The sequence below is a fragment of the Canis lupus genome, unplaced genomic scaffold, assembly GCF_011100685.1.
Source record: "Canis lupus familiaris isolate Mischka breed German Shepherd unplaced genomic scaffold, alternate assembly UU_Cfam_GSD_1.0 chrUn_S2089H2288, whole genome shotgun sequence".
In the NCBI taxonomy this organism is placed as follows: Eukaryota; Metazoa; Chordata; class Mammalia; order Carnivora; family Canidae; genus Canis; species Canis lupus.
The window spans coordinates 18,960-41,776 of NW_023330970.1; the positions used below are offsets into that span (position 1 = coordinate 18,960).

A 22,817-nucleotide genomic window follows, 5' to 3' on the forward strand; every position below is an offset into this window, starting at 1 on the left:
GGACCACAGGGACTCAACAGATATAGTCTGAACATTTCAACCTAAAGCAGAATACACATTCCTTTCAAGTGCACATGGGACATTCTCCAGAACAGGTCATATCATGGGCCACAAATCAGCCCTCAACAGGTACAACAGGTACAAGAAGGTTGATATCACACCCTGTACATTTTCGACCACGACGCTATGAAACTCGAAGTCGACAGTAAGAAAAAATTTGGACAGACCAAAAATACGTGGAGATTATGAACATCCTACTAGAGAATGAATGGAGCAAACAGGAAATTAAAGAGGAAATTTAAAACAAATTAAAATGAAAACATGTTTCTCCAAACTTCTAGGATGTAGAAAAGGCAGTCCTAAGGGGGAAGTAGAATAGCAATACAGGCCTACCTCAAGAAACAAGAAGTCTCCAATACACTACCTAACACTACACCTAAAGAGTCTGGAAAAGGAATAGCAAAAAAAGCCTAAAGCCTACAGAAGAAGGGAAAAATAAAGATGAGAGCAGAAATAAACAATACAGAAACAACAGAGCAGTAGAATGGAATAATGAAACAAAGAGATGGTTCTTCAAAATAATTAAGAAAATGGATCAAGCCCTAGCCAGCCTTATCAACGAGAAAAGAGAAAAGACCTAAATAAATAAAATCACAAATGAGAGAAGAGATCACAATCAACACCAGAAAAATTAGACAATTATAAGGGAATACTATGAATGATTATACGCTAACAAACTGGGGGACCTGGAAGAAATGGACAAATACCTAGAAATGTGCTAATGAGCAAAACTGAAATGGGAAGAAATAGAAAATGTGAGCAGACCCATAATTTGCAAAGGAATTGAATCAGCAAGGTACCTTGGTGTATCAGGGGTTGAGCATCTGCTTTGGCTCAGATCATGATCCCGGGGTCCTGGGGAATCATGTCCACCATCAGGGCCAGCTGGAGCCTCATTTTCCCTCTGCCTTTACCTCTGCCTTTCTGTGTCTCACATGAATACATAAATAAAATATTTTAAAAAGAAAAAATATAAAAAATGAGAAAGGACCCAAATAAAATCACAAATGAGAAAAGAGAAATAACAACCAACACTACAGAAATACAAACGATTATAAGAGAACATTATGAAAAATTATATGCCAGCAACCTCGAACCTGGAAGAAATAGATCAATTCCTAGAAATATATAAGATAGCAAAAATGAAAAAGAAGAAATAAAAAACTTGAACAGGCAGATAACCAGCAAAGAAATTGAATCATCAATCAAGAATCTCCCAACAGGAGACGCTTAGATCAATAGAACAGAATGGAAAGCCAAAACAAGATACAAACCTGTAACTCTATGATGCATTAATCGACAACAAGGCAGGAAGGAATATCCAATGGCACAAAGACAGTCTCTTCAACAAACCCTAACACTGACCCCAGGATAAGAACAAATGGTGTTGGGAAAACCAGGTAGCCAAATGCAGAAGAATCAAACTGGACCACTTTCTTACACCATATATATATAAAATAAATTCAAAATGGATGAAAGACCTAAATGTGAGACCTGAAACCATATACAAAGAAGAAAAGATAGGCAGCAACATCTTTGATATTGGCCATTGGGTCTTCTTTCTAGATATGCCTCTGACGTGAGGGAAACAAAAGCAAAAATACTATTGGGACTTCATCAAATTTAAAAGCTTCTGCAAAGTGAAGGAAACAACCAAAGCTAAAAGGCAACATACAAAATGAAAGGAGATATTTGTAAACAACACATCCAATAAACAGTTAGTATGCAAAATACATAAAGCAAATATAAATCTCAGCATCCTAAATACAAATTATCCAACTACAGATGGGCAGAAGAGGTGAATGGACTTTGTCTCTGACAAGACATCCAGATGGCCACCAGACACACGGAGAGACACTCAGCGTCACCCATCATCAGGGAAATGCAAACCACAATGAGATGTCACCTGACAGCCATCAGAATGGCTAAAATTAACAACACAAGAAACAACAGGTGTTGGTGAGGCTATGCAGAAGAGGGAGCCCTGTTACACTCCTGGTGTGCATGCGAACAGGTGCAGCCACTGTGGAAAACAGTTTGGAGGGTCCTCGACAAGTTAAAAATCGGGGATCCCTGGGTGGCACAGTTGTTTGGCACCTGCCTTTGGCCTATGGCACAATCCTGGACACCCGGGTTCGAATCGCACGTCGGACTCCTGGTGCATGGAGCCAGCTTCTCCCTCTGCCTGCGTCTCTGCCTCTCTCTCTGTGACTATCATAAATAAAAATAAAATAAAAAGAAGTTAAAAATAGAGCTACCCTACGATTCCAAAATTGCACAGCTAGGTATTTTCCACGAGGATACAAAAGTAGTTTAGTAGATTGGAAGAGGAACACGCAGCCCAGTGTTTCTAGCAGTGTTATCAACAAAAGCCAATCAGTGGATACAGCCCAGATGTCCATCGACAGAAGAATGGGCAGAGACGATGTGCTAAATATACACACTGTGACATCACTGGGTCATCAGAAGGGATGAAATGAAGCCATTTAAAATGACGTGGGAAAAGTGGAAAGGACTTATGCCAAATGAACTCAGTCACTCAGAGAAAGATACCAAATACCATACAATGGCATTCACATGTGAATTTTAAAAAAACAAACAAACTGGCAAAGGGGCAGAGGGGGGATGAGAGAAGCAAACCAAGATACACACTCTTAACCACAGAGAATAAGCTAATCAACACCAAAGGAAGGTGGGGGAGATGGGGAATCAGGGGATGGGGATACTGGAGGGCACCTGTGACCAGTACCAGGAGTTGTATCCAAGGATTGAATCACTATGTGGTAAACCTGAAACTATATCATACTGTGTTTACAAACAGGAATTCAAGTAAAATTTTAAAATGATAATTGGTATGATTGATGAAACATGTGCACACAAGAGATAAAATCAGAAAGGCAACTGAAAATCCAAATAGAGTATTTAGAGGCACAAATCCCCTCCTTAGCTCAGCTCGGGAGAAGCCTGCCCTGTCTATTCTGACCCCAGCAGAAGCCTGGATTTTGATTCTCTGGGGAGGCCACTGACTTGGTGGAGTCAGGCTATCTTTGAACCCAAAACCTAAATAGAGTGCATAAAACTAAACTGCCCAAGACACTAGGAGTCCCAGTGCAGGCACATGCCAAGACCCAAACTCTAACCATACACAGACATAACCCTAACCCTACACTTAATCCTAATGTTAACCTAACCCTTAAACAAGAACTATCACTAATTAAAAGCCAAACACAAACCCCAAGACCGAAACATATTCACTGAATGTTCCTGCCAACCCTCACCCTAACTCCTAAACCTATCCTAAACCCTTGAGCCTGACCCCTACCTTAAATCTAACCCTAAGCCTACCCTCTAACCCTAACCTTAACTTAATGTACTCAAATCCTATTCCTAACCTTACCCAGTACGCTAACCCTAACACTCTAATACTAATCCTATCCCATATCCCAAACTGTACCCTAACCTGTACCCTAAAACTAACCCCTTTCCCACTCCCTAACCGTATTTCTTACCCCTTTCCAAATCCATACCCTGACCATGACCTGACCCTAAACCTAACCCCTAACCAAACACTAACCCTAACCCTAGCCCTAATCCCTATCCTAACCCTAACCCTCGCCCTAACCCTAAACCTAGCCCTTCTTTAACTCTAACCCCTAACCCTTAACCCTAACCCTAACTCACATCCTAACCCCTAACCTTAAATGCAAACCTAAGCCCAACCCTAACTCTAACCATAACCCTAACCCCAACTCCAAACCTCCTGCCCTAATCCCTAGAGCCTAAACCCTAACCCTAACTCTAAATCCTGTCCCTAACCCTAACCCCCATCCTAACTCTTAACTACTGACCCTTACACTTATGCCTCACCTAACCTCTAATCCGTAACCAGAAGCATAATCATAACTCCTAACATCTAACCTAAGCCTAACCATCAACTGCCTCCCCTCCCCTGACCCTACCATTTATTCTACCCATTCACTTACCCTATGGTTGTGAGTAGTCCCTTCTGATGTGGACGTGGCCCCCAATGGCGCCTCCAGAGTCCTCCACGGGGTCCTGAATAATCCAGGCTCATGTGAGTGCGGACGTGGCCCCACATGTTCCTGAGTCATAGTCAGCAGGTCCTGAGGATGCCTATTCTCCTATCACTGTGGACTATGCCTCACATCCTCTGGAACCCTCACAGCAGGTCCTCAGGAGGCCGGGGCTCCTGTCAGCCTGGGCATGGCCCCACGTCCCCCAGAAAACTCACCGCGAATCCTGAGGAGGCTGTAGGCTCCTGTCAGCATAGACGCATCCCCATACGTCCCGAAGCCAAAGTGCAGATGCTGAGGAGGATGGGGGTCCTGTCACCGTGAATGGGGCACCTAGCTTCCAGAAGCCTCAACTTATATCCTGAGGGCGCCGGGAGCTCCTGCCAGAGTGGAAGCGGTGCCACATCTTCCTGAAGTGTCCCCGTGGGTCCTGGGGCGGCTCAGGGGCTCTTGTCAGCGTAGATGCAGGCCCACAATTTCCTGAAGCCTCCCCGCGGGACCTGAGGTGGCCCAGGGCTCCTGGCAGCGTGGATGCGGGCCCACATCTTCCTGAACTTCAGCGCTGGTCCTGAGGAGACCAGGGCTCCTGTCAGTGTGAACGCGGCCCAATTTCCCCCTGAGACTTCCCGCGGGTCCTGAGGAGGCTGGGATTCATCAGCGTGGACACGTCCCCATGTCCTCCTCAGGCCTCCCCAGCACAGGCTGGCTCCTGTTAGTGAAGGCAGAGGAAGACTACTGCGCATGCGCACCCCTGGGTGGGGCCTGGGCTCGGGTACCCACTGCAGGACACTCAGGTGCTGCAGGAGGCCATGCAGGAGGAGTCGGGTGCTCCAGAGGCCGCACCTGCCTCATCCAGGCTCCAGCTGTGGCCTGTTAACATCGGAAACATCTCACTGAAACGGAGCCCAACACCCGGTTTCCCCAGAAATACCTAAGGACAAGGAATTGGAGCCCACAGGACACGAAATGAAATGTGGACCAGACTTTTACCACATCCTGCAAAACTCACTCAACCCTCTTCCACTGTGGGTGGGACTGCGGGCTAGTGCAGCCGCCCTGGACAGTGTGGAGGCTCCTCAGGATGTTACAAATAGAGCCGTCCTGCGACCAGCAGGTGTATGGCCTGGAGCTCACTCCGAAGATACAGATGCAGTGAGACGTCAGACAACTGCACCCAGTGTCCACAGCAGCCGGGTCCACAGTAGCCACACTGTGGGAGGAGTCTTGGTGCCCTCAGGCAGATGATGGATAAAGAGGATTGGAGATAGATGATGGTCATAGAGAGAGGAATGGTACTCAGCTATCAAAGAGAAGGAAATCTTGCCATTTGCAATGACGTGGATAGAACTAGAGGGATCATGTTAAGTGAAATAAATCAGTCGGGAAAGAGAATGACCGTGTGGTGTCATTCATAGGTGGAATTAAAGAAGCAAAGCAGATAACAACTGTAAAGGGAAGGAAAAACAAATATGATAAAAACAGATGCAGGAAATACAGACTCTTAATGAAAGGAAAAATACTGAGGGCCGCTGGAGTTTGGGGATAACAGGGGAGGTGTTGTCACGTGCACTGCTGTTATCTCCAACTGGTGAATCCCTGAATTCTTCCTCTGAAAGTATAACACACTATACATTAATTAATTGGGTTTAAACTAATTTAAGTTAAAAAATCATTTGTATCAGAGCACATTTCCTTCTAGACTCTCAGTTTTGCTCATTCAGCTTATACCGGGACCACCCACTGTGGGTCTGGTTTGTCGAAATAGGCTCCATGCCTCGTCCATGGCCCAGCCCAGGGTAGAACTCATGACGCCTGAGATCAGGACCGGAGGTGAGGTCAGGAGTTGGATGCTTAATCAACGGAGCCAGCTGGGGGCCCGAGAACCACACTGCTTTATCCTGTGTCTGTGTGACATCATTTGAAATAGGAAAGTGCTGCGTCCCGCTCTCTCAGGCTCTCCAATACTGATTTGCTGTCCAGGGTCATTTGTGGGGGCGGATGGATGTTATGGGTTTTTTTTTTCCTATTTATAGGATCTGCCACCATGATTTTGATAGGAATGACATTGAATCTGAGGGTGGATTCAGGAACTGCGGACATTTTCACAAGATGAGGCTCCCACCCCATGAGCCTAGGATGGCCTCCCAGAGCCTGGTATGGCTCAGTGCACAAGTCTTGTGCTCCTTTGGTTCAGTCTCATTATTAATTGAGAATGGAGAAGGGAGTCATATCCTTCATTTCCTTCCTGAGTGCTCATTGTCGGGACACAGCAAGGCTACTCTGTTCTTAGGGTAAGTTTGTGTCCCGTGACTTTACTGAACGCACTCCTTAGTTCTAACAGGTTTTGGTGGAGGCTCTCGGGTTTCATGCTTCTAGTACCGCATCTTCAGCATATAGGGAGAGTGTGACGTCCCCATTCCAGGTGTGGAACCGTTGCTGTTTACAGTTTAATGTCCTAGAAAGCCCCACAATAGAATCAAAACTGAGCCCAGGACTAGGACAGGAAGGCCCTATTAGCATGAGAACAGAGCTCAATGCCCTTGAAGGCCCCATATCAAAATGTAAACAGAACTTGAGGAATTGCTCCAGCCCTTCTGGAGGTCCCCGAGACTAGCCCTTAAAACTAAGCAAAAACCCACCTTGGGGTCCAAGTCCCTACTCTGCTGTGTCGGGTATACTTGGACACAAGCTCGATCTTGTAAACTAACCCTCGTGTGTTTGCATTCGTGTCGACTTCTCGGTGGTTTCTCATATTCGCAATCTTGGGCACAACAGTCTGAGATAAAAAAACAAAACCAAAAGAAACTTGGATGAAGGCAGAGTGAAAGCAGGGTTCTAAGAGAAGCGGCAGAGACCCAGGGGTTTCGCGGCTCTTCTGTGGTGGGCCTGCAGACTGGGGGGCAGGATGCTCAGCCCCAGAGCAAGAGGACCCAGCGTCCCCACCCGTATCCCTCCCATCAGCGCTGAGTCTCAGGGATCAGCACAGTGCGACCCGCTGGAGGCCAGAGGCGCTAAAGCCCACACCACCTCTGACCCCGCAGGTGCATCTCTCAGGCAGATGTGCACCTGACAATCAGCGCCATGGCCCATTCCCAGACCCCACACAGACCACTCGCTGCCACCAAGCTGTTGGACCACAGAGGCTGCAGAGCTTTAGCTCTGCCTGGAAAGTAGGGTCTAGCTTCCTTTGTACTTTGTGCTTTATTTTCATGTATTTTCTTTGATTCTATTTTATAAATTGCCTTATTTTAATTTTTATGTATGTACCTTATATGTTTCTTATGTTTAGTTTCATGGTACTTTAATTGTGCTTCTTATTTTGGGATTTAGAATCTTTTAACAAGCAGGCCAAAATAATCTGGTGTTCTTTTAGGAGGGCAGTTTTTATTGTTTTTCTTGGTTTTTCTTTTTCTTCCTTCTTTCTTTTTTGGAAAAAAAATAATGAGATGGAGAAATTCACCTTCATAAAATAACATGAGGTAGTACTCAAAGCCAGGAAGTTCATCTATTCACATATATGATGTCTAAATACAGTTTAAAACAATGATTATAAAGATAGCAGCTGGGCTGGAAAAAGAGCACAGAACAAAACTAGAGAATCCCTTACTGTAGAAATAAAAGAACTAAAATCTAGTCAAGCCAACGTTAAAAATGCTATAACTGAGATGCAGTCCCAAGTGGAAGCCTTAAAAACAAGGAAGGTTATGGACCACAGAGGCAGACTTGGGAACTCAGCCACTTATTAAAACAATAACATTCATATCATAGTAGACTCAGAAGATGAAGAGAGAGAAAAGGTGGGCCTTGATCAGCCATTATAAATGACAAATACCCACCATTTGCTTCAAGGTGGATGTAACTTGACGGTATTATGCTGAGTGAAGTAACTCAATCGGAGAAGGACAAACATTGTATGTTCTCATTCACTTGGGGAATATAATAATAGTGAAAGGGAATATAAGGGAAGGGAGAAGGAATGTGTGGGAAATATCAGAAAGGGAGACAGAACATAAAGACTCCTAACTCTGTGGGGAATACTTGGACCCATGCTCGAGTTTGTAAAACAATCCTCGTTTGTTTGCATCAGTGTCGGCTCCTTAGTGGTTTCTTGGATTCGCCATCTTGGGCACAACACCCCCATGTCCCCTTCCCACCTGGACTGACTCCCTGTCCCCTCCCACCCAGGCTGACCCTCAGTCACCTCCCCGCCCACAACAGCTGGGCACAGGCCCTCACACAGGTCCATGGGCATGCTGGGCACTCCCGCCCTCCCTGGCCTCCCAGGGGAAGGAAGGAGGATTCAGCAGGACACACTCCCATGGTGACCCCTGGCTCCCTGCCCAGGGTGGCACCTGGTGACATGTCGGGGTCTGAGTCCCTGATGCTGGCTCCTCCTCCCTGGTATTCCCACAGGAAATGAAGTAAGAGGCCCTGGTCTCCTCCAGGGACATCAAGCAGGTGGACATGGACATCAACATGACATTCAGCAGTCACATCATGTTTTGGGACTACTACCGGGTAGTATGAGGCTGAGGTGCTAGGGGGGATTGGGACCCGGGGGAGGACTGGTGGATTCTGAGTAGGGAACATGGGGCTTTGAGGCCGGGGGAAGAACAGCAGCCAACAAAACACGGCAGCATGAAAGGGTGCTAGGGATGACCTCTGTGCCCCAACACCCAGTGTCTTAGGGATGAGGAGGTCACTAGGATGGGTCGTCCAGGGCTTGCCATGGGAGCTGAACCCCAAAGGGGTAACGGACGGCACCCTGAAACCAGGTGCCTGGGTGGGGGCCATGGGGGGCATTAAGGGGACCTGGGGGCAGGTTGCATGGCTGTGACTGGAGGAGGACACACATCGATCCGATGAGGGTCGGAAGGGTCAGAGTGACACCCACCCACGGTGCTTTATATATTTCTAAATTCTATGCATTTAATTTGAGACAATTTGCAATTTGTAAACATACATAGTATGATGACCCCCAGATAATGCACCCGGTCCAGCCAGGGCCCTGCACTGACCACCCGGGACCCCTGGGGCAGGTGTCACAATAAACCCCAGACTGTGGTCGCCTTTATCTGTAGATGTCTTGGTGTGCATCTTAAAGAAAGGGGATGCCCTGTGTCCGCAGGCCCTCCACGCCATCCCCCTCACTCCCTACCCATACACTATCCCCCTACATCATTATCCCTCATGGCATCCCCCCTACACCATCCCCCTCAAACCCACACACCCCCACACAAACCCCACCCACACTATACCCCAACACCATCCCCCCTACACCATCCCCCTCAATCCACCACCATCATACCCCTGCCCCAAAATCATCCATTCACACACCATCGCCCCCCAGCAAGGACCCAGTGCAGGTGCACCCTGTGGGACATGCTCAGCCTCCCCGTGGTTCTCTGGACAGCCTGCTACCATCAGAAGCCCGGTGTCCCATAGTGTATCCAGGGGTTGCAGGGAGGAGGAAAGACAGGGAGCCCCCGACAGGGTGGGTGCAGGTAGGTGGAGCAGAGGAAGCACTGTGCCCTGCCTCCTCCCACTCTTCCTCCTGGAGGGCGGCACAACCTGCACAGGACACCAGCCCCTAACCCAGAGGGACCTGGGCTGACTTGGGCCCAGGCTCTTGGGGGTTGGGTTGATTTGAGTCCCCACCAGTCCCAACTCAAGGACTAATGGAATCAGGCCCCATGGCCCTGGCCAGCCCTGGATTCTGGCCCCGGGCTGAGCAAGCCCTCTCACAGCTGGATGTGGCCTGCAGGGCCCTGGGCGTGCCCCACAGATACAGGTCGCTGATCTAGGGCAGCCCTGGGGATCCCGGGACACACCAGTGTGGGGAGAGGAGGGGTAAGCTGGTGGGCCACACCCGCACCCACACCATGAGGCAGGCTCCTCCAGGTGCTGTGGCCCCAGAGAGCCCAGGCCGGGGTCCAGCTGCCCTGCGGGGACCCAGAGCAGGAGCCCATGAACTGCAGGTCCAGGTCAGCTCTGCTGTCCTCAGAACCGTCAATCAGGCTGAAACCTCAGGACACTCACCCCCACACGGAGTCCACACATGCTCCCAGGTGGGGGACTCCAGCACCCGCCCCCCCACCCCATGTGATTCTTGCCCCCCCCTTAAAGGACAGAAAGGTCTCCTTCTCCAGGAGAAGGCACGAACTCATGGCTCTGAGCCCTTTGCTGTAGAAACTCAATAAAGTGTTGTGGTGTGAAAATGCAGAGCCAGCCCATTTCTGTGTCTCCCAGAACTATGTGCTTGGGGCATGGAGAGACCCCCAGAGAGGAGGAGGGGGCACTACCTAGGCCCCAACCAGCCCCTGCAGGGGCGCCACCAGGCACACACAGCTGATTTCCCCACATGCCTTCCAGTGCAACCAGACCCCCTGCTGGACATGGGAATGTGGCCGAGCCAAAACTTCCAGCTCTGCTGACCCTCCAGCTGAAAGTTCCTGCATGAGTGAGCCCCGGCGTGGCCAGGAGAGCCCAGCTAGCTGCCCAGTGCCAGCACCAGAAATGATGTTCTGCCAACCATTTCGGGGTTTTGCGTGACCCAGCCAGAGGATCTGATAGCTGCATGGGATAGCTGCATGTGATAGACACACACGCATCTCAAAACCAACAAAAGTCGGAATCCTCCCAATGTTGTCAAACAGGAGCCAGATGGTTACATACACTACACTGTGGTCTCCAATAGGATATTTGGAAAAATGCTATAAGCCATAACTGCAGAGGTGTTGGACGCATGGAATGTGTTTGCAGTGTTCCAACAGGGAGGGCAGAGGGGCAGGAAGCATCCTCCGGAGTGGGGGGGCCCTCCTAGGAAAGGACACCATGTCCTTGTGAAGGCTACGGAGGGTGAAATCTCCTCCTCTCTTTCTGCTTCTGGTTTTCATCCTAAATGCCATTTTCCTCAATCATATTAGCAAGAATTTATTTTATGTTTTTAAATTTCTTTTTATTGGAGTCCAATTTGTATGAATTCTTTCTTCAGCAAGGGTGTCATACAGGAGAGGGGAGAGAAAGATTTTCCCAGACAGGCAACATATAAAGGAGTTCATGACCACTTAACCAATCCAGTAAGGAATTTTAAGAGGGACTCTTCTAGTGGGGGAAAAAAGAGACCAAAAGCAACAAAGACAAGAAAGGCCCAGAGAACGTCACCAGAAACACCAACTTTTCTGGGAACACAAATGCACAAAGTTCATATCTTTGAATAATCACTCTGAATGCTGATAGACTAAATGCTCCAATAAAAAGATATAGGGTATCAGAGTGGCTTAAAAAACAGGATCCGGGATGTCTGGGTGGCTCAGGGGTTGAGCCTCTGCCTTTGACTCAGGGTGTGATCCTGAAGTCTTGGATCGAGTCCCATATTGGGCTCCTGGTGGGGAGCCTGTTTCTCTCTCTGCCTAATTTTCTGCCCCCCCCCTCAGTCTCGCTCACTCTCACACTATCATAAATAAAATTATTATTAAAAAAACAACATCCATCTGTACGCTGCCTACAAGATGCTCACCTTAGACCTATAGACACCAACAGATTGAAAGTCAGGGGATGGAAAATCACCTATGACGCTAATGGATATCAAAAGAAAGATGGAGAACCCATACTTATATCAAACAAATTAGATTTGAAAACACACCCTGGGGGACACCTGGTGGCTCAGTGGTTGAGCATCTGCCTTCGGCTCAGGGTGTGATTCTGGGATCTCAGGATCGAGTCCCACATCATCCTCCCTTTGGGGAGGCTGCCTCTCACTCTGCTATGTTCCTTCCTCTGCTTCTCTGTGTAATTCTCATGAATAAATAAATAAAGATTTTAAATTTCAAAAAAGAAAGAACAAATACTGTAAGAAGAGATGAAGAAGGGCATTATTTCATAATTAAAAAGACTCTCTATCATGATAAAACAACTAAATATTTATGCTGCCAACATGGGAGTACCTAAATATAGAAACCACTGTTGGTGGGAATGTGAACTGATGCAGCCACTCTGGAAATCTCTGTGGAGGTTCCTCAATGAGATAAAAATAGACCTGCACAATGACCCAGAAATTGCACTGTTGGGGATTTACCGCAAAGATTCAGATGCAATGAAACGCCGGGACACCTGCACCCTGATGTTTATATTAGGAATGTCCACAATAGCCAAACTGTGGAAGGAGCCTCGATGTCCATCGAAAGTTGAATGGATAAAGAAGATGTGGTTTATGTATACAATGGAATATTACTCAGCCATTAGAAATGGACTGCTCCCGAGTTACTGCGTGGGCTGAATACAGGTTTCCAGAGCTGGCTGTTGCCACTGGGGTTGTTCCTCCTGGGGCCTCACGGGGTAAACTAACCACACTGAGCCCTGCACCAGGCAGGGGACAGAGCAGCTCCCCCAAGTGCTAACACCTGTAAATCCACACAACAGGTCCCTCCCCTGGAAGACCAGCTAGACGGACAAGTTCCAGGGGAAGTCAAGGAACTTAAAGTATACAGAATCAGAAGATCCCCCCATGTTTTTTTTATTTATGATTGCTTCCCCCACCCTTTTTCCCCATTTTCTTTCTTTTCTTTTTTTATTCTCTTTTTTCCTTCTTTCTGCCTTTATTCTTTGCCTTTTTCTCTTTTCTTTCCTTCTTTCTCTCCTCTCTTTTTCTCCTTTTCCCAATTCAATTTGTTTTTGGCCACTCGGCACTCAGGAAAATGACTAGAAGGAAAACCTAACCTCAAAATAAAGAATCAGAAACAGTCGTCTCTCCCACAGAGTTACAAAATCTGGATTACAATTCAATGTCAGAAAGCCAATTCAGAAGCACTATTATACAGCTACTGGTGGCTCTAGAAAAAAGCATAAAGGACTCAAGAGACTTCATGACTGCAGAATTTAGATCCAATCAGGCCGAAATGAAAAATCAATTGAATGAGATGCAATCCAAACTGGAAGTCCTAACGATGAGGCATAACGAGGTGGAAGAACGAATGAGTGACATAGAAGACAAGTTGATGGCAAAGAGAGAAACTGAGGAAAAAAGAGACAGACAATTAAATGACCAGGAAGACAGATTAAGGGAAATAAACGACAGCCTGCGGAAGAAAAACCTACGTGTAATTGGGATTCCCAAGGGCGCCAAAATGGACAGAGGGCCAGAATAAGTATTTGAACAAATAATAGCTGAAAACATTCCTAATCTGGGAAGGAAAACATGCGTTCAGATGCAGGAAATAGAGAGATCCCCCCCCTTAAATCAATAATAACCATCCAACACCTCGACATTTAATAGGGAAACTTGCAAATTCCAAAGATAAAGAGAAGATCTTTAAGCAGCAAGAGACAAGAAAATCCTGACCTTTATGGGGAGGAGCATTAGGGTAACAGCAGACCTCTCCATAGCAACCTGGCAGGCCAGAAATGGCTGGCAGGATATATTCAGGGTCATCAATGAGAATAACATGCAACCGAGAATACTTTATCTAGCAAGGCTCTCATTCAAAATGGAAGGAGAGATAAAGAGCTTCCAAGACAGGCAGGAACTGAAAGAATATGTGACCTCCAAACCAACTCTGCAAGAAATTTTAAGGGGGACTCTTAAAATTCCCCTTTAAGAAGAAGCTCAGTGGAACAATCCACAAAAACAAGGACTGAATAGATATCATGAAGACGCTAAACTCATATCTGTCGATAGTAACTCTGAACGTGAATGGGCTTAATGACCCCATCAAAAGGCGCAGGGTTTCAGACTGGATAAAAAAGCAGGACCCATCTATTTGCTGTCTACAAGAGACTCATATTAGACAGAAGGACACCGACAACCTGAAAATAAAATGTTGGAGAACTATTTACCATTCAAAAGGTCCTCAAAAGAAAGCAGGGGTAGCCATCCTTATATCAGAAAAACTAAAATTTACCCCGAAGAGTGTAGTGAGAGATGAAGAGGGACACTAAATCATACTTAAGGGATCTATCCCACAAGAAGACTTAACAATCCTCAACATATGCCCCGAATGTGGGAGCTGCCAAGTATTTAAACCAATTAATAACCATAGTGAAGAAATACTTAGATAATAATACACTTATACTTGGTGACTTCAATCTAGCTCTTTCTACCCTCGATAGGTCTCTAAGCACAACATCTCCAAAGAAAAAAAGAGCTTTAAATGATACACTGGACCAGATGGATTTCACAGAAATCTACAGAACTTTACATCCAAACTCAACTGAATACACATTCTTCTCAGGTGTACATGAAACTTTCTCCAGAATACACCACATACTGGGTCACAAATAGGGCCTGAACCGATACCAAGGGATTGGGATCATCCCCTGCATATTCTCAGACCATAATGCCTTGAAATTAGAACTAAATCACAACAAGAAGTTTGGAAGGACCTCAAACACATGGAGGTGAAGGACTATCCTGCTAAAAGATGAAAGGGTCAACCAGGAAATTAAGGAAGAATTAAAAGCTTTCATGGAAACTAATGAGAATGAACATACAACCGTTCAAAATCTTTGGGATGCAGCAAAAGCAGTCCTAAGGGGGATATACATCGCAACAGAAGAAGAGACTTAATTAAAATTCGAGCATGGGATCCCTGGGTGGCGCAGCGGTTTAGCGCCTGCCTTTGGCCCGGAACGTGATCCTGGAGACCCGGGATCGAATACCACGTCGTGCTCCCGGTTCATGGAGCCTGCTTCTCCCTCTGCCTATGTCTCTGCTTCTCTCTCTCTCTGTGACTATCATATAAATAAATAATAAATAAAAAAAAATTCAAGCAGAACTCAAGGAAATCGAGACCAGAAGAAATGTGGAACAGATCAACAGAACCAGGAGTTGGTTCTTTGAACAAATTAATAAGATAGATAAACCATTAGCCAACCAGATTAAAAAGAAGATAGAGAAGACTCAAATTAATAAAATCATGAATGAGAAATGAGAGATCACTACCAACACCAAGGAAATACAAACGATTTTAAAAGCATGTTATGAACAGCTATACGCCAATAAATTAGGCAATCTAGAGGAAATGGGCACAATCCTAGATAGCCACAAACTACCAACTGGAACAGGAAGAAATAGAAAACCTAAACAGGCCAATAACCAGGGAGGAAATTGAAGCAGTCATCCAAAACCTCCCAAGACACAAAAGTCCAGGGCCAGATGGCTTCCCAGGGGAATTCTATCAAACGTTTAAGGAAGAAACCATACCTATCCTACTAAAGCTGTTTGGAAAGATAGAAAGAGATGGAGTACTTCCAAATTCATTCTATGAGGCCAGCATCACCTTAATTCCAAAACCAGACAAAGACCCCACCAAAAAGGAGAATTACAGACCAATATCCCTGATGAACATGGATGCAAAAATTCTCAACAAGATACTAGCCAATAGGATCCAACAGTACATTAAGAAAATTATTCACCATGACAAAGTAGGATTTATCTCCGGGACACAAGGCTGGTTCAACACTCGTCAAACAATCAATGGGATTCATCGTATCAGCAAAGAAAAACCAAGAACCATATGATCCTCTCATTAGATGCAGAGAAAGCATTTGACAAAATAGAGCATCCATTACTGATCAAAACACTTCAGAGCGTAAGGATAGAGGGAACATTCCTCGACATCATAAAGGCCATCTACGCAAAGCCCACAGCAAATATCATTCTCAATGTGGAAGCACTGGGAGCATTTCCACTAAGATCAGGAACAAGACAGGGATGTCCACTCTCACCACTGCTATTCAACATAGTACTGGAAGTCCGAGCCTCAGCAATAAGACAACAAAAATAAATAAAGGCATTCAAATTGGCAAAGAAGAAGTCAAACTCTCCCTCTTCGCCGATGACATGATACTCTAACTAGAAAACCCAAAAGCCTCCCCCCCAAGATTGCTAGAACTCATACAGCAATTTGGTAGCGTGGCAGGATACAAAATCAATGCCGAGAAATCAATGGCATTTCTATACACTAACAATGAGACTGAAGAAAGAGAAATAGAGGAGGCAATCTGATTTACAATTGCACCCAAAAGCATAAGATACCTAGGAATAAACCTAACAAAGGAGGTAAAGGATCTCAACCATAAACATTATAGAATGCCTCTGAAAGAAATTGAGGAAGATACAAAGAGATGGAAAAATATTCCATGCTCATGGATTGGCAGAATTAATATTGTGAAAAAGTGAATGCTACCCAGGGCAATGTACACGTTTAATGCAATCCCTATCAAAATACCATGGACTTTCTTCAGAGAGTTAGAACAAACTATTTTAATATTTGTGTGGAATCAGGAAAGACCCCGAATAGCCAGGGGAATTTTAAAAAAGAAAACCATATCTGGGGGCATCACAATGCCAGATTTCAGGTTGTACTACAAAGCTGTGGTCATCAAGACAGTGTGGTACTGGCACAAAAACAGACTCATAGATCAATGGAACGGAATAGAGAACCCAGAAGTGGACCCTCAACTTTATGGTCAACTGATATTCAATAAAGTTGGAAAGACTAATCATTGGAAGAAAGACAGTCTCTACGATATACGGTACTGGGAAAATGGACATCCACACTCAGAAGAATGAAACTAGACCACTCTCTTTCACAATACACAAAGATAAACTCAAAATGGATGAAACATCTAAATGTGAGACAAGAATCCATCAAAATCCAAGAGAACTCAGGCAACACCCTTTTTGAACTCGTCCACAGTAAATTCTTGCAAGGTACATCCATGAAGGCAAAAGAAACAAAAGCAAAAATGAACTATTGTGACTTCTTCAAGATAAGAAGCTTTTGCACAGCCAAGGGTACAGTCAACAAAACTAAAAGACAACCTACAGAGTGGGAGAAGATGTTTTCAAAAGACATATCAGATAAAGGGCTAGTTTCCAAGATCTATAAAGAACTTCTTAAACTCAACACCAAAGAAACAAACAATCCAATCATGAAATGGGCAAAGGACATGGATAGAAATTTCACAGACAAAGACATAGATATTGCCAACATGCACATGAGAAAATGCTCTGCATCACTTGCCTCAGGGAAATACAAATCAAAACTACAATGAGATACCACCTCACACCAGTGAGCATGGGGAAAATTAACAAGGCAGGAAACCACAAATGTTGGAGAGGATGCGGAGAAAAGGGAACCCTCTTACACTGTTGGTGGGAATGTGAACTGGTGCAGCCACTCTGGAAAACTGTGTGGAGGTTCCTCAAAGAGTTAAAAATAGACCTGCCTTACGACCCAGCAATTGCACTCTTGGGGATTTACCCAAAATATTCAGATGCAATGAAATGCCGGGACACGTGCACCCCGATGTGTTTAACAGGAATGTCCACAATAGCGAAACTGTGGACGGAGCCATGGTGTCCATCGAAAGATGAATGGATAAAGAAGATATGGTTTATGTATACAATGGAATATTACTCAGCCATTAAAAACGACAAATACCCACCATTTGCCTCGACGTGGATGGAACTGGAGGGTATTATGCTGAGTGAAGTAAGTCAATTGAAGAAGGACAAACATATGTTCTCATTCAATTGGTTAATATAAATAATAGTGAAAGGGAATATAAGGGAATGGAGAAGAAATGTGTGGGAAATATGAGAAAGGGAGACAGAACATAAAGACTCCTAACTCGGGGATCCCTGGGTGGCTCAGCGGTTTAGCGCCTGCCTTTGGCCCAGGGCATGATCCTGGAGTCCCAGCATCGAGTCCCACATCGGGCTCCCGGCATGGAGCCTACTTCTCCTTCCTCCTGTGTCTCTGCCTCTCTTTCTCTCTCTCTCTATGTCTATCATAAATACATAAATATTTTTAAAAAAAGACTCCTAACTCTGAGAAAGGAACTAGGGATGCTTTAAGGGGAGGAGGGCGGGGGGTGAAGGTGAATGGGTGAAGGGTAGTGAGAGGCGCCCTTGCCGGGATGAGCACTGGGTGTTATTCTGTTTGTTGGTAGATTAAACACCAATAAAAAATAAATTTATTTAAAAAAATGTTCAAACAACTAAATATTTATGCTGATACATGGGAGTACCTAAATATAGAAACCAATTAACAACAAACATACAGGAACTCACTGATAATAATACAATGACAGGGGATTTTAACACCCACTTATGGCAATGGACCGATCGTCTATGCAGAAAATCAAAAGGGGAACAATAACATTGACACACTGGACCACAGAGACTCAACAGATATAGTCTGAACATTTATTCCTAAAGCAGAATACACATTCCTTTCAAGTGCACATGGGACATTCTCCAGAACAGATCATATCATGTCCCACAAATCAGCCCTTAACAGGTACAACAGGTACAAGAAGGTTGATATCACACCCTTTACATATTTGGACCATGATGCTATGAAACTGGAAGTCGACAGTAAGAAACAAAATTGACAGACCAAAAATACATGGAGATTATGAACATCCTACTAGAGAATGAATAGAGCAACCAGGAAATTAAAGAGGAAATTTAAAACAAAAAAAAAATGAAAACATGTTTCTCCAAACCTCTGGGATGTTGCAAAGGCAGTCCTAAGAGGGAAGTACATAGCAATACAGGCCTATCTCAAGCAACAAGAAGTCTCCAATTCGCAACCTAACCCTACACCCAAAGAGGCTGGAAAAGGAATAGCTAACAAAGCCTAAAGGCTACAGAAAAAGGGAAAAAATAAAGATGAGAGCAGAAATAAACAATGCAGAAAAAACAAAACAGTAGAATGGAATAACGAAACTAAGAGCTGGTTCTCCAAAATAATTAAGAAAATGGATCAAGCCCTAGCCAGTCGTATCAACTAGAAAAGAGAAAACCTAAATAAATAAAATCACAAATGAGAGAAGTGAGATAACAATTAACACCAGAAAAATAAGACAATTATAAGGGAATACTATGAAAGATTATACGCTAACAAACTGGGAGACCTGCAAGAAAAGGACAAATCCCTAGAAATGTACAAACGAGCACATGTGCAAAACTGAAATAGGAAGAAATGGAAAATATGAACAGACCCATAACTAGCAAAGAAATTGAATCAGCAAGGCACCTGGGTGCCTCAGTGATTGAGCAACTGCTTTGGCTCAGGTCATGATCCCAGGGTCCTGGGGGATCACGTCCCACATCAGGCTCCCCATATGGAGCCTCATTTTCCCTCTGCCTATAACTCTGCCCCTCTCTGTCTCTCATGAATAAATAAGTAAAGGTGCAGCCACTGTGGAACAGTCTGGAGGGTCCTCGAGAAGTTAAAAATAGGGGATCCTTGGGTGGCACAGCGGTTTGGCGCCTGCCTTTGGCCCAGGTCGTGATCCTGGAGACCCGGGATCGAATCCCACCTCGGGCTCCCGGGGCATGTAGCCTGCTTCTCCCTCTGCCTGTGTCTCTGCCTCTCTCTCTGTGATTATCACAAAAAAAATTTTAAAAAAGAAGTTAAAAATAGAGCTACCCTATGATTCCAAAATTGCACAGCTAGGTACTTACCCTGAGGATACAAAAGTAGTTGAGTAGATTCGAAGAGGAACACGCAGCCCAGTGTTGGTAGCAGCATTGTCAACAACAGCGAAACTGTATAGAGCCCAGATGTCCATCGACAGAAGAATGGGCAGAGACGATGTGGTAAATATACACACTGCGACATCACTCGGTCATCAGAAGGGATGAAAGGAAGCCATTTACAATGACGTGGGAGAAGTGGAAGGGACTTATGCTAAATGAACTCACTCAGTCAGAGAAAGACAGATACCAAATACCATACAATTGCATTCACATGTGAATTTTAAGAAACCAAACAAACTGGCAAAGGGGCAGAGGGGGGATGAGAGAAGCAAACAAAAAAACACACTCTTAACCACAGAGAATAAACTAATAGATACCAGAGGAACGGGGGGGAAGGGGAATCAGGGGATGGGCATAGAGGAGGTCACCTCTGACCAGACCCAGGCGTTGTATTCAAGGGTTGAATCACTATGTGGTAAACCTGATACTATATCATACTGTGTTTACAAAGAGGAATTCAAGTAAAAGTTTAAAATAATAATTGGTAGTATTGATGAAACATGTGTGCACAAGAGATAAAATCATAAAAGCAACTGAAAATCCAAAGAGTCTTTAGAGCCACAAATCCCCCTCCTTAGCTCAGCTCAGGAGAAGCCTGCCATGCCTATTCTCACCCCAGCAGAAGCCTGGATTTTGACTCTCTGTGGAGGCTGCTGACTTGGTGGAGTCAGGCTATCTTTGAACCCAAAATCTAAATAGAGTGCATAAAACTAAACTGCCCAAGATGCTAGGAATCCCAGTGCAGGCACATGCCAAGACACAAACTCTAACCATACAGAGACATAACCCTAACCCTCCACTTAAGCCTAATGGTAACCTAACCCTTAAACAAGAATTATCACTAATCAAAAACCAAACACAAACCCCAAGACCGAAACACATTCACTGAACCTTCCTGCCAACCCTCACCATAACCCCTAAACCTATTCTAAACCCTTAACCCTGACCCTTACCTTAAATCTAACCCTAACCCTAACCTCTAACCCTAACCTTATCTTAATGTACTCAAATCCTATTCCTAACCTTAACATGTACCCTAACCCTAACCCTCTAATACTAATCCTATCTCATACCCCAAACTGTACCCTAACATGTACCCTAAACTAATCCCTAACCCACTGCCTAACCCTCTCTTACCCTTTTCCAAAACCATACCCTGACCCTGACCTGACCCTAACCCTAACCCCTACCAAACACTAACCCTAACCCTAGCCCTAACCCCTATCCTAAACCTAACCCTCGCCCTAACCCTAAACCTAGCCCTAACTTTAACTCTTCTCCCTAACCCTAACGACTAACCCAAACTCACACCCTAACCCCTAACCCTAACTGCAAACCTAGCCCAACCCTAACTCTAACCATAACCCAAACCCTAATTCCTAACCTCCTACCCTAATCCCTAAAGTCTAAACCCTAAACCTAACTCTTACTCCTGTCCCTAACCCAAACCCCCTTCCTAACTCCTAACCACTGACCCTTACCCTTAACCCTCACCCTAACCTCTAATCCATAACCATAAGCTTAATCACTAACCCCTAACATCTAACCTAAGCCTAACCACCAAATGCCTCCCCTCCCCTGACCTTAGCATTCATTCTACCCATTCACTTACCCTATGGTTCTGAGGAGTCCCTTCTGACATTGACGTGGCCCCTAACGGCGCCTCCAGAGTCCTCCAGGGGGTCCTGAGGAAGTCAGGCTCCTGTGAATGCGGACGTGGCCCCACGTGTTCCAGAGTCATAGTCAGCGGGCCCTGAGTATGCCGGGTCTCCTGTCAACGTGGAGTATGCCTCCTCTGGAAGGAGATGGAACATCCTTCTGGATGCCTCACATCCTCTGGAAGCCTCACCGCAGGTTCTCAGGAGGCCGGGGCCTCCTGTCAGCCTGGACATGGCCCCATGTCCCCTGAAAACTCACCGCGGTCCTGAGGAGGCTGTGGGTTCCTGTCAGCCTAGATGCAGCCCCATGTGTCCCAAAGCCAAAGTGCAGGTCCTGAGGAGGACGCGGGTCCTCTCAGTCTTGACGTGGCCCCACATTTTCCTCAGCCTCACCATAAGACCTGAGGAGGCTGGGGACTCTTGTCAGAATGGACGTGGCCCCAAATCATCCCAATCATTCACAGCGGGTCCTGAGGAGGCCGGAGACTTCTGTCAGTGGGGATTCGGAATCCACATTTTTCTTAGGCCTCACCACAGGCTCTGACAAGGCTGGGGTCTTCTGTCCGCATGGACGCATCCCCATATTTCCCGAAGTCTACACTGGGGGTCCTGAGGACATCAGCGTCCGGTTGTGCGGACGTGGCCCCACATCCTCCCGAAGCGTCACCGCAGGTTCTGAGGTGGCCGAGGCTCCTGTCACTGTGGATGCAGCCCCCAGCTTCCAGAAGACTCAACTTATGTCCTGAGGGGCCAGTTAGCTCCTGCCAGAGTGACGCAGTGCCCCATCTTTCAGAAGCCTCCCCACATGTTCTGAGGCGGCCCAGGGGCTCCTGTCAGCGTGGATGGGGGCCCACATCTTACTGAAGCCTCCCCGCGGGTCCTGAGGCAGCCCAGGGGCTCCTTTCAGGGTGGGTGCAGGCCCACAATTTCCTGAAGCCTCCCCGCAGGTCCTGAAGTGGCCCAAGGGCTCCTGTCAGGGTGGATGTGGGCCCACATCTTCCTGAATCCTCACCGTGTGTCCTGAGGAGACCGGGGCTCCTGTCAGTGTGAACGCTGCCCAATATCCCCCTGAAGACTCCCCACAGGTTCTGAGGAGGCTGTGGCTCATCAGCGTGGACATGTCCCCACATCTTCCTCAGGCCTCCCCAGCTGGCTCCTGTTAGTGCAGGCAGACTAGGCCTACTGCACATGCATGCCCCTTGGGCAGTGCCTGGGCTCGGGCGCCCCCTGCGGGATCTTCAGGCACTACAGGGGCTGTGCAGGAGGCACGTGCCTGTCCCAGGGCCCATCTCTGCCTTCTTCCAGGCTCCAGCTGTGGCCTGTTAGCTTCGGAAACGTCTGACTGAAAAGGAGCCTAACACACAGGTTCCCCAAAAATACTTAAGGAGAAGGAATTGGAGCCCAAAGGACGTGAAATGAAAAGTGGACCAGACTTTTACCACGTCCTGTAAAACTCACTCAACTCTCTTCCACTGTGGGCGGGAACGTGGGCTGCTGCAGCAGCCTTGGAAA

The 22,817-nt window shown here is 46.1% G+C and overlaps 1 long non-coding RNA gene across 1 annotated transcript; it reads right to left on the reverse strand.

Moving 5' to 3' along the window:
- Positions 1-5,490: 5,490 nt before the first annotated feature.
- On the reverse strand, positions 5,491-21,326 carry LOC119878925. The gene is made up of 4 exons (XR_005387234.1): positions 21,260-21,326; positions 19,573-19,720; positions 6,734-6,870; positions 5,491-5,703 (listed from the first exon to the last, which is right to left on the reverse strand). It is a non-coding gene; the product is annotated as an uncharacterized LOC119878925 (long non-coding RNA).
- Positions 21,327-22,817: the final 1,491 nt, after the last annotated feature.